The sequence below is a fragment of the Lissotriton helveticus genome, chromosome 10 (assembly GCF_964261635.1).
Source record: "Lissotriton helveticus chromosome 10, aLisHel1.1, whole genome shotgun sequence".
In the NCBI taxonomy this organism is placed as follows: Eukaryota; Metazoa; Chordata; class Amphibia; order Caudata; family Salamandridae; genus Lissotriton; species Lissotriton helveticus.
The window spans coordinates 1,217,859,300-1,217,876,232 of NC_136071.1; the positions used below are offsets into that span (position 1 = coordinate 1,217,859,300).

Sequence of the window (16,933 nt, forward strand, 5' to 3'; positions counted from 1 at the left end):
GATGGCCGGTCCCTCGAGGTCTCGTCACACCCACGAATCTCAGCGTGACTGATGATGTAGGTAAAGGTCAGAGGTGCCAGGGAAGCCGGTTCTCGTCGAGCTGGGCAGTCGGATTCCGGAGGAAGGACTTGCAGCAGACCGCAGTGTTCTTTAGATGGTGCCTGCGGATGCAGGGTGACTACTCCTTAGTCACAAGGGAGAAATCTTAGGAAGAAGTCTTGAGTTCCTTTCGTGGAAAGTAGTTTCAGGATTCAAAGATGATCTGATTTGGAAGGGGGCCAGTTCCTACCTTTATCCTGTAAAAAGGGGCTGGCACGCGACTAAGTCCTGCCCTAGGGGTGGGACCAGGAGGGGGGTGGTTACACCCACTTCCTTGGCGGGCTTTTCCCCAGCACAGGGTCTGGAGTGACCCTGGAACTGGTTCCAGCCAGCCTATGCACAGTGAGCACCGGGGTGCCACGTGCAGTCACCTTCCTCTAAAGCCCTGCCTACCTACAATACACAAAACCCTGTCTGGGACGGTGCTGGCACCGCCCCTGGCAGGAAACCCTTTGTCCTTATCTCCTGCTCTGGGAGGACTCCCAGCAGCAGGAGGGCAGACTTGTGTCTCGGTGGCAGCATCCATTTTGTGGAGCTGAGGCTCTGTTTGACTTTAACCGGGGTTAGGGGTTACATACATGTCGTGTCCCTCTAGAAGGGTGGAATGCTAACCCCGTCGCCAGAATTGGCGAGGGGTTAGTATTCCAATTCGTATGACACCTTACTCGACATGTTTTGATAAAGCGATACCAGAGTTGGCATATAACCGCGAGGATTATAATGCACTTAAGAGTATATGGTATGCGATATCATGGAAACGGCTAAGGGATGGATCCCGAAAGCCGCAGACAGGCTCAGCTCATGCCAGAGCACCATCTCACACGATTCCAAGCACTCTGCCTTCAGGATTGTTAAGGCCTGCCATAGGAGTGACTGATAGGAGATCTGTGTGTCCATTTTAGGGTTAGATATAGGTATACTATATCTAAAGCAAAGGGTGAGTACACCACCTTGCCCCAGCTGTCGTGCAGCCAGTTGTGTCAGTTTAGTTAGTCAGCCCAGGGGTGGCATAATACATGCTTCAGCCCCTGGGAGACTTCTGGGTACACCTCAGCCCTGGGTACAGGGACTTGGAGAGGGCCCAGTGCCAATTCAGTACCTGAGTACAATTTGGATAGAGAGAACAGCTAGGCTGTGGGTCTGATTAGCAGGCCCACAGCCAGGGAAAGTCGTAAACCAGTGCAGCAAAAAGCAAAAATCTGGGTGATCATTGGATTGCAGACCCTACTCTCCTACATGACCCCCCCCAAACTTTGGGACAATAAACTAACCTTGACCAGGTGAGTCTTCTTGCTCTAAGTGGAAATACCTGGAGAGCCCATCAGCATTGCTGTGATCAGTCCCAGGTCTATGCTCCACTGTAAAATCCATCCCCTGTAGGGAAATGGACCACCTAAGCAGTTTGGGGTTTTCACCCTTCATCTGATTTAGCCACAAGAGGGGCTTATGGTCTGTCTGAATGGTGAAGTGAGTGCCAAACAAGTAGGCCCTCAGCTTCTTCAGGGCCCAGACCACAGCAAAGGCCTCCCTCTCAATAGCTGACCAATTTTTCTCTCTGGGTGTCAACCTCCTACTAATGAAAGCAATAGGCTGATCATTACCATCAAAATTCAGTTGAGACAGAACAGCCCCCACACCCAACTCAGAAGCATCTGTTTGGACAATGAATGGCTTGGAGTAATCTGGACTCTTTAGGATAGGTGCTGTGCACATGGCCTGCTTTAGGTCATTGAATGCTTTCTGACAGCTTGCTGTCCACTGAACTTTCTTTGGCATCTTTTTGCTTGTCAGGTCATTAAGAGGGGTCACTATGGACCCATAATTTCTGACAAACTTCCTATAGTACCCAGTCAGGCCCAAGAAAGCTCGAACCTGAGTCTGGGTGATTGGAGGAGTCCAGTCCTTGATGGCCTGTATCTTACTCTCCAGTGGCTGAACCTGGCCTCCACCTACAAGGTGGCCCAGGTATACAACCTGTGTCTGCCCTATCTGGCACTTGGTGGCCTTGATAGTGAGGCCTGCCTTTTGCAGGGCCTCTAACACTTTCCTCAGGTGGACCAGGTGATCCTCCCAGGTGGAGCTAAAGACAGCAATATCGTCTAGATATGCTGCACAGAAGTCATCCAGCCCAGTGAGGACTTGATTCACCAACCTTTGGAAGGTGGCAGGTGCATTTTTCAGTCCAAAGGGCATTACCACAAATTGATAATGCCCTCCAGGGGTAGAAAATGCTGTCTTGGGTTTGGCCTCCTCAGCTAACCTGATTTGCCAATACCCAGCTGTCAAATCAAATGTACTTAAGAAGTTGGCAGAAGCCAATTTATCTATAAGTTCATCTGCTCTTGGTATTGGGTGGGCATCAGTCTTAGTGACTGCATTGAGGCCTCTGTAGTCTACGCAAAACCTCATCTCTCTCTTACCACCCTGGGTGTGAGGCTTTGGCACTAGAACTACTGGGCTAGCCCAAGGGCTATCTGAGGGCTCAATGACTCCCAGCTCCAACATTTTCTGCACTTCAGTTTTGATGCAGTCTCTAACATGATCAGGCTGTCTGTAGATTTTACTCTTGACAGGCAGACTGTCTCCAGTGTCAACATCATGGGTACACCAATCAGTTTGGCTGGGTGTCAGAGAGAACATATGTCTGAAGGATTGCAGAACTTGCCTGCAATCCTGTTGCTGATGTTCAGAGAGGCTGCCACAAAAGACAACACCATCAACTGATCCATCATCAGGATTCTGAGTGAGCAGGTCTGGGAGAGGGTCACTCTCTTCCTCCTGTCCCTCATCTGTGGCCATGAGCAAGCTCATGTCCTTCCTGTCAACATATGCCTTGAGCCTGTTAACATGGAGCACTCTGAGAGGGCTCCTGGGAGTTCCAAGGTCCACCAAGTAGGTAACCTCTCCCTTTTGCTCAATGATGGTGTGGGGCCCAGACCATTTGTCTTTCAGAGCTGCTGGGGCCACTGGCTCCAGCACCCACACCTTCTGTCCTGGCTGGTACACAGTCAGAACAGCCTTTTGGTCATGCCAAGCTTTTTGAAGTTCCTGGCTGGCCTCAAGGTTTTTAGATGCCTTTTCCATGTACTCAGCCATCCTGGAGCGGAGACCAAGTACATAGTCCACTATGTTGGTTGCAGGCTTTTTGAGAGGTCTCTCCCATCCTTCCTTCACCAAACACAGGGGTCCTCTCACAGGATGCCCATACAGAAGCTCAAAAGGGCTGTAGCCAACCCCCTTCTGTGGGACCTCTCTGTAAGCAAACAAGAGGCAGGGGATCAGGACATCCCATCTTCTCCTAAGAGGTTCAGGTAGTCCATGAATCATCCCTTTGAGGGTCCTGTTGAATCTCTCAACAAGCCCATTGCATTGTGGATGATAGGGTGTGGTGAACTTGTAGTTCACACCACACTCTTTCCACATTGCAGTCAGATATCCTGACATGAAGTTTGTACCTCTGTCAGAAATGACCTCCTTTGGAAAACCCACTCTGGAGAACACTCCAACTAGGGCTCTTGCCACCACAGGGGCTGTGGTGGTCCTCAGGGGAATAGCTTCAGGATACCTGGTGGCATGGTCCACCACCACCAGTATAAACTTGTGCCCTGATGCTGTCTGGGGTTCCATTGGACCAACAATGTCAATCCCCACTCTTTCAAAGGGGACCCCCACCACAGGTAGTGGTATGAGGGGGGCCTTTGTTGTGCCACCTGACTTACCACTGGCTTGGCAAGTGACACAGGAGCGACAAAACTCCTTGGTATTCTCATTCATATGGGGCCAGTGAAAGTGTGAGACAAGCCTGTCCCAAGTCTTTGTCTGACCTAAGTGACCTGCAAGGGGAATCTCATGGGCCAAGGTGAGAAGGAAACCTCTCAGAGACAAGGGGATGACCAGCCTCCTGGTTGCACCAGGCTTGGGGTCTCTTGACTCAGAGTACAGGAGTCCATCTTCCCAGTATACCCTGTGGGCACCTGTGGCATTCCCTGCAGCCTCAGCAGCAGCCTGCTGTCTGAGGGGTTCAAGGGAAGGGCAGCTCAACTGTTCCTTCCCCAGGTCTGCTCTGGAGGGTCCCCCTGAGCCCAGAAACTCAACTTGATCAAGTTCAAGCTCTTTAGGCTCAGTTTCCCTCAGCTCTTCTAGATCAGCCTCCTCAGAGACTTGATCCTCAACCTGGGGCAAGGGGGAAGGCAAAGCCTTACCCTTACTGCTCTTCTTCTTGGAAGGTGTCTGGTCCATACTTTCAGGATCCAGCACCTGTTCAGTGGGGCATTTTTTGGCCTGTGACCTGGTCACAGCAAGCACATGTGCTGGCAAGCCTAACATTTCCATGTGAGTCCTCTGCTCCACTTCTGACCACTGTGATGACTCCAAATCATTGCCCAACAAACAATCAACTGGGAGGTCTGAACTGACTACAACTTTCTTTTGTCCCTTCACTCCACCCCAGGAGAAAGCCACAATTGCCACACTATGACTAGTAGTGACATTGCTGGCATTGGTCACCAGGAAATCAGTACCTGGCATGATCTGTCCCGGGTCCACAAAGTTAGGTGTCACCATGGTGACACTGGCACAAGTGTCCCTATAGGCCTGAGCCATCTTGCCATTAATCAAAGGTGTCTGCCTGTATTTGCCCAAAGTATTGGGACTTATTTCAGGGGACATATCCATATCCCCTGTACAGACAAGGACAGCCTGAGTGAGTGTGCCAACTAAGTTGTCAGACCCCTCAGTACCCAAGGTTAACCCAACTAATGCCTTGGGAGGTACACTACCACTACTGACTGTACTAGGGGGTGCAGTTGCCTTAGGGGCTGTAGTGGCAGGAGTTTGTCCTCCTCTTTTGGTGCACTCACTAAACCAGTGAGATTTACTTTTGCAGTACTGGCACCACCTTTTTGACTGGCCTTCTTGAGTCTTCTTCTTCTGGGAAGCCTGACCCCCACCCTCCTTGGTTTGTTGGGGACCTGGTGAAGACTTCTGGTCATTTTGCTCATTCTTAACATTACCCTTCTGGTCTGCTTTCTTCTGACCACCCTGGTTCTGGTTCTGGTTCTGCTTGATCCTTGTCCTGACCCATTTGTCTGCCTTCTTTCCCAATTCTTGGGGAGAGGTCAGATCTGAATCAACAAGGTGCTGGTGCAACAACTGGTTCTGACAATTGTTCAAAATTTGTTCTCTCATCATTAGATTATACAATCCTGTGTAATCTGTAACCTTGCTACCCAGCAACCAGCCCTCCAAAGCCTTAGTGGCACAATCCACAAAGTCAGACCAGTCCTGAGACTGAGTTTTCTGGGTATCTCTGAACAGCAACCTGTACTGCTCAGTGGTTAAACCAAACCCATCAACCAGTGTATTCTTCAGGACCTGGTAATTGTTGGCATCCTCTACTCTTGTAGTGAGGAGCTTATCTCTACCTTTACCATCAAAGGAGAGCCACAGTATAGCTGCCCACTGACTCTGGGGAATGCACTGCACAGTGCAGGCCCTCTCCAGAGCAGCCATCCATTTCTGGATATCATCCCCTTGCTTAAAGGGGGGCACTATCTTAGTCAGGTGTTTAGTGTCTAAACCCTTCTCTCTATCTCTTGGGAGATTGCTGCCACCAGTGGGAGCTAACCCACTCATCTGCTGCTCTCTTGCCAGGGCAAGCTTCTCTTTGGCCAGGGCAATTTCTTCCCTTTCAATCCTCAGTTCAGCTTGTCTCATCCTAGCTTCATGCTCCCTTCTCTGAGGGGAAGTAAATCTCCTCTGTGGAGGATTCCTTCTCCCCTGAGAAGAGGCATTAGAGTGCAGAGATCTATTGGAGTCCCTAGAAAGAGATCTATCTCTCCTAACTCCAAGGTTAGGCCCACTTCGGGTTAGTACTGGGGGTCCCCCAGATCCTAGCCCAAGTAAGTCTAAGTTGGCCCTGGTTAGCCTTCTGACTACCTCAAGACCTTTGTCTACCTCATCCCCAGAGAGTTCCTCTTGATCCTCCTCCTCAACTGCAGTAGCAATGTTGGGGAGATCTGGATCCCCAGAGGTTCCCTCTAAGGCTGGCATGTTCTCATGTAACTGAGAAAGCTTTCTGGCATCATATGTCTCTAAGAGACCTATCAGAAAGGGAATGGTGGGGTTAGACCCCTGCTTCAGTTTTCTGGAGACACAGATCTGTCTCATCTCCTGGAAACTGAGAGCTGCATATCTTGAAGTGACCTGTGGAGGGTCAACACTGACCAGGGGAGTCTCAGTAGAATCTCCCTGGGTAGACATGCTTTTCTAGTGAGGTGTAAGTGGTGCACTTACCTACACTATGTGTTTGCCTACTGATCCCTTGCTAGAGTTGTAGTTTAGGGTGTGCTAGGCCCTAGGAGCTACAACAGCTGGTTCAGTAGAACTCAGAGTATTCTAAGCTAAGTTATATGTACCTTTAGTACTTATGTGATCTTTCACAAGATATTCTTAGGGCATGTGTGGTAAAACAACAGCAAGCTCAAATCCCAACCGCTGCTCACCAATGTGAGAAGTTGGCCTGATGTGCAGTGCTCACTATTCTAGTGATCACTATATATCAGTCCAAACAACCCTTATTGATGATTGGTTGTAAGTCAACCTTATAGACCAGCTATCCTAGTAGCATGGATACGAGCAGTCTAAGGCTAAGACTCTAGAGGGCGTGTTAAGCCAGCTGTTTTACCATCACATTACCCCTTGAACACCCAGTGAAAGGACACCACACAAGTGTTATGAAAATAAACAGTGTATTTATTAGAATCACAACAACCCTGTACTCTTTATGAGGACAGGGTGCTAGGCACACAACAAAACTCTTACGAAAATACTTACGTTAGCACGTTATACACAAATGCCCGAGGGGCACGAAAAACCATATACTTAAAAAGTGGAATGCGAAATTACTAGCAGGTAAGTACAGTACTAATAGGCTTTGGAATCGCTAGGACTTGACTATAGAATCGTTAGATTACTTCTAGGAGACCTAGGGGACTCGGGTGCAGAGTGTGCACTCTCACGCGGGATGCGGGACAAAGTCTATGGGAGCTAGTAAAGGCAAAGTTAGTGTTCACGGGCGAACCCGACCTGGTGGGAAGAAAACGACAGTGGATCCTGACCCTCGGATAGTGAGGCTATGCTGGGACACCGAAGTGCCGAAGTTACCTAGCCCAGGGGCTGCAGCTGCATAGGTCTGAAAAGACGTCGGGGATCTCGTTGCCGGACCAGGAGCCTGGAAGGAAGAAGTTGCTGGCAGGCGACCAGTGAAGAAAAGTTCGATGGATCCAAGCCTGGATCAAGGAAGAAGAAAACCTGAAAGCAGAGGGGACCAAGTTCTTGAATCACTAGCCAGTGATTAAGTGGGCACCAGGATGGCACCGGGCGAAGTCACCGCAGTCAGGTGAGTGGGCGCTGCTGGGCTCTGCAGTCTCTCGGACCAGGAGGCGTTGTCGGCGACCAGGATGGAGGTGCGAGCTGTCCCACGAAGGTTCTTGCTGTCGACGTCGCTGGACCCAGGATTGGGCAACAAGTCTTGGCAAATGCAAGGCCCACGCGGTGGACCTAAAATGGCGTCTTGGGCGGACCAGGAGGGTCCAGGGTACTTCTCCGATGGAGGGAAGCAAGGGCCAGTCTGGAGCAACCAGACCAGCAGCAGAAATGTCGTCGGGCGTCGTCAGGAAGGCCACAAGCCAGCGGGTTAGTAGCCAAACAACGCGGTGAGCAGCAAAAAGCAGAAGGGCCCCACGCAGATCGTGGAGATGCTGGGGGGCTGCACTTCGGTGCTGGAGCTGCTCAGGGTGGGGGCTTCTCGGACCCCAAAGCACTGACCAGGAATTCACTCGGCGGGCTTGCTGGAAAGAAGTCGTGCAGTCTTGAAGATGGCCGGTCCCTCGAGGTCTCGTCACACCCACGAATCTCAGCGTGACTGATGATGTAGGTAGAGGTCAGAGGTGCCAGGGAAGCCGGTTCTCGTCGAGCTGGGCAGTCGGATTCCGGAGGAAGGACTTGCAGCAGACCGCAGTGTTCTTTAGATGGTGCCTGCGGATGCAGGGTGACTACTCCTTAGTCACAAGGGAGAAATCTTAGGAAGAAGTCTTGAGTTCCTTTCGTGGAAAGTAGTTTCAGGATTCAAAGATGATCTGATTTGGAAGGGGGCCAGTTCCTACCTTTATCCTGTAAAAAGGGGCTGGCACGCGACTAAGTCCTGCCCTAGGGGTGGGACCAGGAGGGGGGTGGTTACACCCACTTCCTTGGCGGGCTTTTCCCCAGCACAGGGTCTGGAGTGACCCTGGAACTGGTTCCAGCCAGCCTATGCACAGTGAGCACCGTGCCACGTGCAGTCACCTTCCTCTAAAGCCCTGCCTACCTACAATACACAAAACCCTGTCTGGGACGGTGCTGGCACCGCCCCTGGCAGGAAACCCTTTGTCCTTATCTCCTGCTCTGGGAGGACTCCCAGCAGCAGGAGGGCAGACTTGTGTCTCGGTGGCAGCATCCATTTTGTGGAGCTGAGGCTCTGTTTGACTTTAACCGGGGTTAGGGGTTACATACATGTCGTGTCCCTCTAGAAGGGTGGAATGCTAACCCCGTCGCCAGAATTGGCGAGGGGTTAGTATTCCAATTCGTATGACACCTTACTCGACATGTTTTGATAAAGCGATACCAGAGTTGGCATATAACCGCGAGGATTATAATGCACTTAAGAGTATATGGTATGCGATATCATGGAAACGGCTAAGGGATGGATCCCGAAAGCCGCAGACAGGCTCAGCTCATGCCAGAGCACCATCTCACACGATTCCAAGCACTCTGCCTTCAGGATTGTTAAGGCCTGCCATAGGAGTGACTGATAGGAGATCTGTGTGTCCATTTTAGGGTTAGATATAGGTATACTATATCTAAAGCAAAGGGTGAGTACACCACCTTGCCCCAGCTGTCGTGCAGCCAGTTGTGTCAGTTTAGTTAGTCAGCCCAGGGGTGGCATAATACATGCTTCAGCCCCTGGGAGACTTCTGGGTACACCTCAGCCCTGGGTACAGGGACTTGGAGAGGGCCCAGTGCCAATTCAGTACCTGAGTACAATTTGGATAGAGAGAACAGCTAGGCTGTGGGTCTGATTAGCAGGCCCACAGCCAGGGAAAGTCGTAAACCAGTGCAGCAAAAAGCAAAAATCTGGGTGATCATAGGATTGCAGACCCTACTCTCCTACACACGCCATGAAAGAATACCACCAACTCCTAAGAACCACCACGAGGACCTTCATCTGGAACAAAATCCTCACCAACGCTAGCAACTCAAAGGAACTCTTCAACATCATCCAGCAGTACACCAAACCCCCCCCAGAGTAGCCATGGACAGCACACCGTCCCAGGACCTCTGCAACAAGCTCAGCTCCTACTTCCACCTAAATATCAAGGCCCTCTACAACTTCATCTAACAGAAACCACCCTCCCCTCCAGCAATGACAGCTATCCCACATTCAACACATGGAAACTGGTCACCACCGAGACCATGAAAAGCACCCACTAAGGAGCCCCCACGAACCCCTGCCCACCGCACATCTTCCACAGAGCGGCCATTGCGCCCCAACTATGCTGCGCCATCAAACCCTCCTTCAAATAGGGTATCTTCCCCGACTGGAAGCGGGCAGAGGTCAAGCTTCTCTTCAAGAAACCCTCGGCTGACCCAACAGGGCTGAAAAACTACTGGCCCATCTCTCGTTCCATTCGCAGCCAAGGTCACCAAGAAATTAGTAAACGCCCAGCTGACCACCTTCATTGAAGAGAACGCCATACTAGACGCCTCCGAGTTCGCATTCTGCAGCAACCACAGCACCGAGACTGCCCTCCTGGCCGCCACCAACGACATACACATGCTACTCGACCAGGGACACACTGCGGCCCTCATCCTGCTAGATATCTCCGCTTCCTTCGACACTGTCTCCCACCGCACGCTTGCAACCAGACTCCACGCCTCTGGCATACAAGGACTCGCCCTCGACTGGATCTGCTCCGTTCTCACAAGCACAACCCAATGGATCAGACTCCCTCCCTTCCTCTCCGAACGCTGAGATCAACTGCGGAGTACCCCAAGGATCCCCAGCCCCACGCTCTTCAACATCTACATGGTCCCCATCGTCAGACAGCATGGACTCAGCATAGTATCCTACGCCAAAGACACCCAGCTCATCCTCTCCCTCACGAAGAACCCCGAAGACACCAATCTCAGCTAGGCATGAGAGACGTAGCCGCCTGGATGAAAAAAAACAGCTGCCTGAAGCTCAACTAGGAGAAGACAGAGGTCTTCGTCCTTGGACCCTCCCTCACCGAGTGGGACAGCTTCCGGTGGCCCTCCGAAACCCACCCACCCCAACGGACCACGCCTGGAACCTCTACATCATTCTAGACTCCTCCCTCACCATGACTCGCAAGGTCAACACCGCCACCTCCACCTATGTCAACTCCCTCCACAAGACCTTCAAGTGGATCCCACCCGAAGCCAGAAAAACCACCAGCCACGCACCCATATCCAGCAGATTGGACTACGGCAACGCCCTCTACGCTGGAACAAACAGAACCATGCTACACAAGCTCCAAACCATCCAGAACACCACAGCCAGACTCATCCTCGGAGCGCGCACGACACAAGCACACGACTCAACACCTACCAGACTGGTCCTCTGAGCCCCACGACACAAGCGCACGACCCAACACCTACCAGACTCGTCCTCTGAGCCCCATGACACAAGCGCACGACCCAGCACCTACCAGACTCGTCCTCGGAGCCCCACGACACAAGCGCACGACCCAACACCCACCAGACTAGTCCTCCAAAACCCACGACACAAGCGCATGACCCAACACCCACCAGGTTCGTCCTCGGAGCCCCACGACACGAGCGCATGACCCAACACCCACCAGGCTCGTCCTCAGATCCCCACGACACGAGCGCACGACCCAACACCCACCAGGCTCGTCCTCGGAGCCCCACGACACAAGCGCATGACCCAACACCCACCAGGTTCGTCCTTGGAGCCCCACGACACGAGCGCATGACCCAACACCCACCAGGCTCGTCCTCAGATCCCCACGACACGAGCGCACGACCCAACACCCACCAGGCTCGTCCTCGGAGCCCCACGACACGAGCGCACGACCCCGCACCCACCAGACTCGTCCTCGGAGCCCCACGACACAAGCGCACGACCCCGCACCTACCAGACTCGTCCTCGGAGCCCCACGACACAAGCGCACGACCCCGCACCTACCAGACTCGTCCTTGGAGCCCCACGACACAAGCGCACGACACAGCACCTACCAGACTCGTCCTCGGAGCCCGACGACACTAGCGTACGACCCAGCACCTACCAGACTCGTCCTCGGAGCCCCATGACACAAGCGCACGACCCAACACCTACCAGACTCGTCCTCGAAGCCCGACGACACAAGCTCACGACCCAGCACCTACCAGACTAGTCCTCGGAGCCCCACAACACGAGCGCACGACCCAGCACCTACCAGACTCGTCCTCGGAGCCCCACGACACGAGCGCACGACGCAAAACCTACCAGACTCGTCCTCGGAGCGCCCACGACACGAGCGCACGACCCAACACCTACCAGACTCGTACTCGGAGCCCCACGACACAAGAGCAGGAGACAGCCACCGGCGCCATGCCGAGGAGAGAGTAACCTTCAAGCTACTCGCCCACGCCTACCAATCCCTCCAACATCAGACCCAAATACCTCAACGAAAGAATCTCACTCCTGATACTGACCCCCCATGCAGCTCACCCCCACCACTGACACCCCCAGGAGCTCCCTACCCCCCTCCCATCCCCTGCCAACGACAGCTGCACCCACCCATGCATCCAACATACAAAACTACAAGTCCCAGAATGCACCGGGACAGTGAGTACAAGATCGCTTGAAAAGATCCAGGCTGCCCCGCCCCCCGGTGCTCCCTACCCAGCACGGCCAATGACACCTGCACCCACGCATGAGATGACATACAAAACTACAAGTCCCAGAATGCACCGGGACGGTGATCAGAGGACTGCTTGAAAAGAACCAGGGTCACTGGCTGCCCCCCCCAGGAGCTCCCCCTCGCCCATGACACCTGCATCCACCCACGCATCGAACATTTTACACAAAACTACAAGTCCCAGAATGCACCGGGAGGGCGAGCAGAGGGCTGCTTGCGAAGCCCCGGGGTCCCTGGCAGCCCCGCCCCCTCCCCTCCCCCGGGGGCCCCTCTCACCGGCAGGGCTCGCGCTCCGTCTCGGGGGTGGGGGCTCCGGTCTCTAGCTCTGTCCAGCACAGCTCGGCGCCATCACAGCGTCCATCCGGGGCACTGGGGGGGGCTCGCGCCCTCTGCGTCGGGGCGGCGCGCGCACAGCGTCCTCGGCTGCAGCCGAGGCTCTGACAACAGCAGCGGCTCGCGCCCTCTGCGTCGGGGCGGCTCGCGCACAGTGCGTGCAGCGGCGGCGGCTCGCGATCAGTACGTCCGGGCGGCGTCGGTGTCTCGAGCTCAGCGTCCTGCACAGCAGCTGCAGCGAAGACTGACAACAGCAGAGGCCGAGCGCGGAAACAGAGGAGGGTCCGTGACGTCAGGCTGACCCGCGGGGCTTAGACACTGACGAAGGACCAGAGGCTGTCACGGTGACGCGCGGCTGCGGCGACGCTCACAGGCGTCATAGAAACAGAAGTAGGACGAGTCCTGCGTCCCAGCAGCAGTGACGTCAGACGTGCGCGTAAGGACGTTGGAAGAGACACACGCAGGAGCACAGGGGCCAGTGCAGCGCCCCCTGGAGGCTCACAGGGGCCAGTGCAGCCCCCCTGGAGCCCCCCAGGCACTGTGCACCTCCAGTGTCTGCACCTCACATGGCCTCCCTGGCTCTGTTTCCCTTCAGTATCAGTCTGGGCTCCTGAGGGAGCTGGAGTTATATAGGCACAGACTCTATGGTTGAGCATGACAGTGTGATCATGAGATGTGTACTTTATATGGTTTACTGAATAAAAAAGACTGTTTTTATTGGCTGCTATATAATAAAGCAAGGAAATTGAGAAAGCATAATCGGAGCCTCCGGTCCTGACATAGAATCAGGGCTCCTTAGGGAACTGGGCACATTTAAAGGCGTTCCTCTAACATTCACTGTTTGAAGTATTTACTGACAAGGGTTTTAACCCCTTCCATGCTCATGACGGAACCGTTCCGTCATGAGCGTCGGTTGAGCTGTGCTCATGACGGAACCGTTCCGTCACGACCACACCTGTTTTTCAGAACGTTCAGCACAGCGTGAAAATTCGCGCCACACTGAACGGGCTAATAACCAGCTTTCAGTGGTCACCCATCATGTCAACCATGTAAAACCATAACACCTGATTCCTGCAGCCAATAATACTGCCCACAACAGTTATTACAGGGCTGTATCATTGCCTAGTCAGAATGCATTGATTGATTGATAGTCATCTTTGATGCTCATGCAGCTTCTGATAAGCGCCTTTTCTTCACCTATTTTGCTGTTACACGGGTTCTATGACAGGTCCGGCGGCTCAGATTATGCTTCTCCATTCTTTACTACTTTACACAGCAGCCAATAACAATAAACTTAAAACATTTCCCATGATACCCTAATATATCACGTGTCCAACCATAGGGCCACATAGGTGCCACGGTTTCAGATTGCCACGTGTGACGTTTTCATAATTTCAGTGTAATTATGAGTGACATTTCAACAATTATGTGTGACATTTCCGCGCAAACAAAAGCAAGCAATAAAGATGAGAGAAACATTTAAATAGAAGAAATTACATTCTTTTGAAGAACGAGAAACTCTAATATCTTAAAACAGTTGTAAAGCAACAGAAATGGAAGGCCACTGTAATGTTCGCGACCGCGAGTCAGCAGTCTAGTTAGCCGCGCACCGAGAGGTGCGCACACGCGAGCGCGTGACGTAACGCGCTCGCATATAGAATAAAGTAGGCGTGGCCGGCGGGCAGTCCGGACCACGCGGTAAACTAACACACAGTGTCCCGAGTGTTCTTGCAGCCGCGGCGCTACGCACACCACGCGCCCGCGACCTTGGGACTTCACACTGGCGACGAGGGTCTGAGGACCCGTGCTGTGCTCTGGGCAAAGCCCGCGAGGGCCGCGAATGAGGGCCACAGCCGTGTGTTCACCTGCTTTCATGGTGGGCCCTGCGTGCACCGCGCCAACTGCGCCTCGACCCCACAGGCGGCCCCAATTCGAGGCGGAAGCATCGTGGCTATGACGCACAAAGCCACCAGAAGGCCGCCTCCCGTTTGAAAGTGGAGCGGATGCCCGGAGGGCGAATAGGAGGTAGTGTGACACCATTGCACTCGACGATATCATCCCATAGGGGGAGAGGAAAAGGATATCCAGGCGGCATATCCGAGCACCACAGCCCAGAGAGGCGGACGGATAGCAAGCCACGAAGGCGGCAGGTCAGTGGTGGCGCAAGGGCGACCCAGACAATCCCACGAAATAAGGGACAGGTCACCTATATCACCGCAGCACACGTGCCAAGGCCGTGCCTAACCAGGATCTACGCACCACGACCGGCAGTGCCACAGGCCACGAGCTAGGCCCATCCACATCCCAAGATGGCGTCCATCCCCGCCATTGAGCCGTTTGTGGTAGACGGTGCCCCAGCATCCCTAGCGCCTCGCTGGAAGGATTGGACAGATCGCCTGCAGATCTATTTTGAAGGGGCAGGGACAGCTAGGGAGCGCCGCAGAGCCCTACTCCTACATCTGGGCGGGAAAGACATACACCGGATTTATAAAACCATTGTGGAGGCCACCCCGAAGACCTATATGACGCTCCTCAATGCTCTCAATGCGCACTTCGAACCCATGGCTAGCAAGGACTACGAAAGGTTCATCTTCCGACAAGCCAAGCAGGAAGACGAAGAATCACTTGATGCATTCCATGGCAGGCTAAAGGAACTAGCCAGTACGTGTGGGTTCCGCGACGAGCAAGAGGAAATACGGGGGCAGATAATACAGGGATGCTACTCCTCAAAGCTGAGAGTGAGGATATTGCAAGAAGACGGAAAACCGTTGGCTGACATCCTGAAATGGGGGTGCTCCAAAGAACTATCCCAAGCGCGAGCGTCGCACATGGAAGCGGCTCTCCACCGACCAGTCAAGGTGGAGCAAGTCAATGCGGCTGAACAAATCAATGTCGTTAGGCCCAAGACACGCCAGTACGGCGGAAAGAAGCCACAAAAGAAACGCAGAGACTGTGGGTATTGTGGGGGTCAACCACACCGCGTCCAGGACTGCCCGGCGCGGGGGAAGAGATGCAGTTCGTGCGGGTGGATGAACCACTTCGCAGCAGTATGCAGGCCGGCCAAGTCGAAGAAGGAGGCAGCTCACACCATAAAAGAAAGTCAGGACAGTGAAGACATGGATGATGACACCAATGACTATCCTGTCCACTATGTCTTTGCCATTGACCAACCACAGCGGAAGAAGAGGCGCCTCCCAAAATGTCGAATCAAGATACACAACCAAGAAGTGAGAGCGACCATTGACACCGGAGCCTCAATAGAGCTTATGGCGGCAGACGTTTACAACCAGCTAAGACCCAAACCGCCACTGCAAGCTGCTAAGGTCAGGGTATTTGCGTATGGGCAGAAAACACCAATCCCACTGATAGGCTGTTTCCGGACAGAGCTGCAGCACCAGGAGCTGAAGACCCCCACGACAATATATGTCACCCGAGAAGGCAGCGGCATGCTTCTCAGCGGGCAGGCAGCAGAGGAACTCCGATTAATATCTTTCGCCATGGCGGTGCTGACAGAAGAACTGGAAACCTTACTGGAGGAGTTTGAGGACACGTTCAAGGGCATTGGATGCCTAAAAGGGAAAGAAGTATCTCTCCACATCGACCAGTCGATTCAGCCTGTCGCTCTCAGACACAGAAGAATCGCCTTCCACCTCCGGAAGAAGGTAGAGGAAGAGTTGTAAACCCTTGAACGGCAGGGCATCATTGAAAAGGTCAGCGGACCGACCCCATGGGTGTCCCCAATTGTGGTAGCGCGGAAGCCGAAACAACCGGGACAAGTCGGCATATGTGTGGACATGTGCCTGCCCAACGCAGCGGTCAAGAGGGAGAGGCACCTCACGCCCACGATTGATGACATCCTCGGAGAGCTGAATGGAGCACGGTGGTTCTCCAAAATGGACCTCCGATCGGGCTATCATCAACTACCTCTCCACCCGGACTCCCGATACATCACCATGTTCTTGACCCACGTGGGCCTCAGGCGCTACCGGCGTCTCAACTTCGGCATATCCAGTGCCGCTGTGGTCTTTCAGAAAACACAGTTGATGGACAGAATGTAGAACAATGTCATACATTCACCCCAGTACAAGGATCTGGGCCTAAATCCATCGTTTTTTTGCACTCCACACCACCCTGGGTTAGACACTGGCTATATGCAAAGCAGCTCTGACCCTGTGCCTCATGGGAACAGTCCAGTCCGAACTACCAAGCCATGTCTTTCCCAGACCGGAATCAAGCATCCAAGGACCGGTTTCTGGCTATCAGCCTTCATCAGCCTGGATAGCTTGACTCCAGTGGTGTGGAGAGCCTGGGACTCACGTCTGAGCATCCCCAGCCCACTCGGGGTGAAATTGCAAAAAACACAGTTGATGGACAGAATGTAGAACAATGTCATACATTCACCCCAGTACTAGGATCTGGGCCTAAATCCATCGTTTTTTTGCACTCCACACCACCCTGGGTTAGACACTGGCTATATGCAAATCAGCTCTGACCCTGTGCCTTATGGGAACAGTCCAGTC

The 16,933-nt window shown here is 53.4% G+C and overlaps 1 protein-coding gene across 1 annotated transcript in view; it reads right to left on the minus strand.

The window, feature by feature from the left end:
- FAM13B (family with sequence similarity 13 member B) overlaps positions 1–12,687 on the minus strand; it is a 333,002-nt gene extending 320,315 nt beyond the window's left edge. The window contains exon 1 of the mRNA XM_078664100.1: positions 12,357–12,687. The gene's annotated coding sequence lies outside the window, so the exon portion shown is untranslated. The remainder of the gene's footprint in view (positions 1–12,356) is intronic.
- Positions 12,688–16,933: the final 4,246 nt, after the last annotated feature.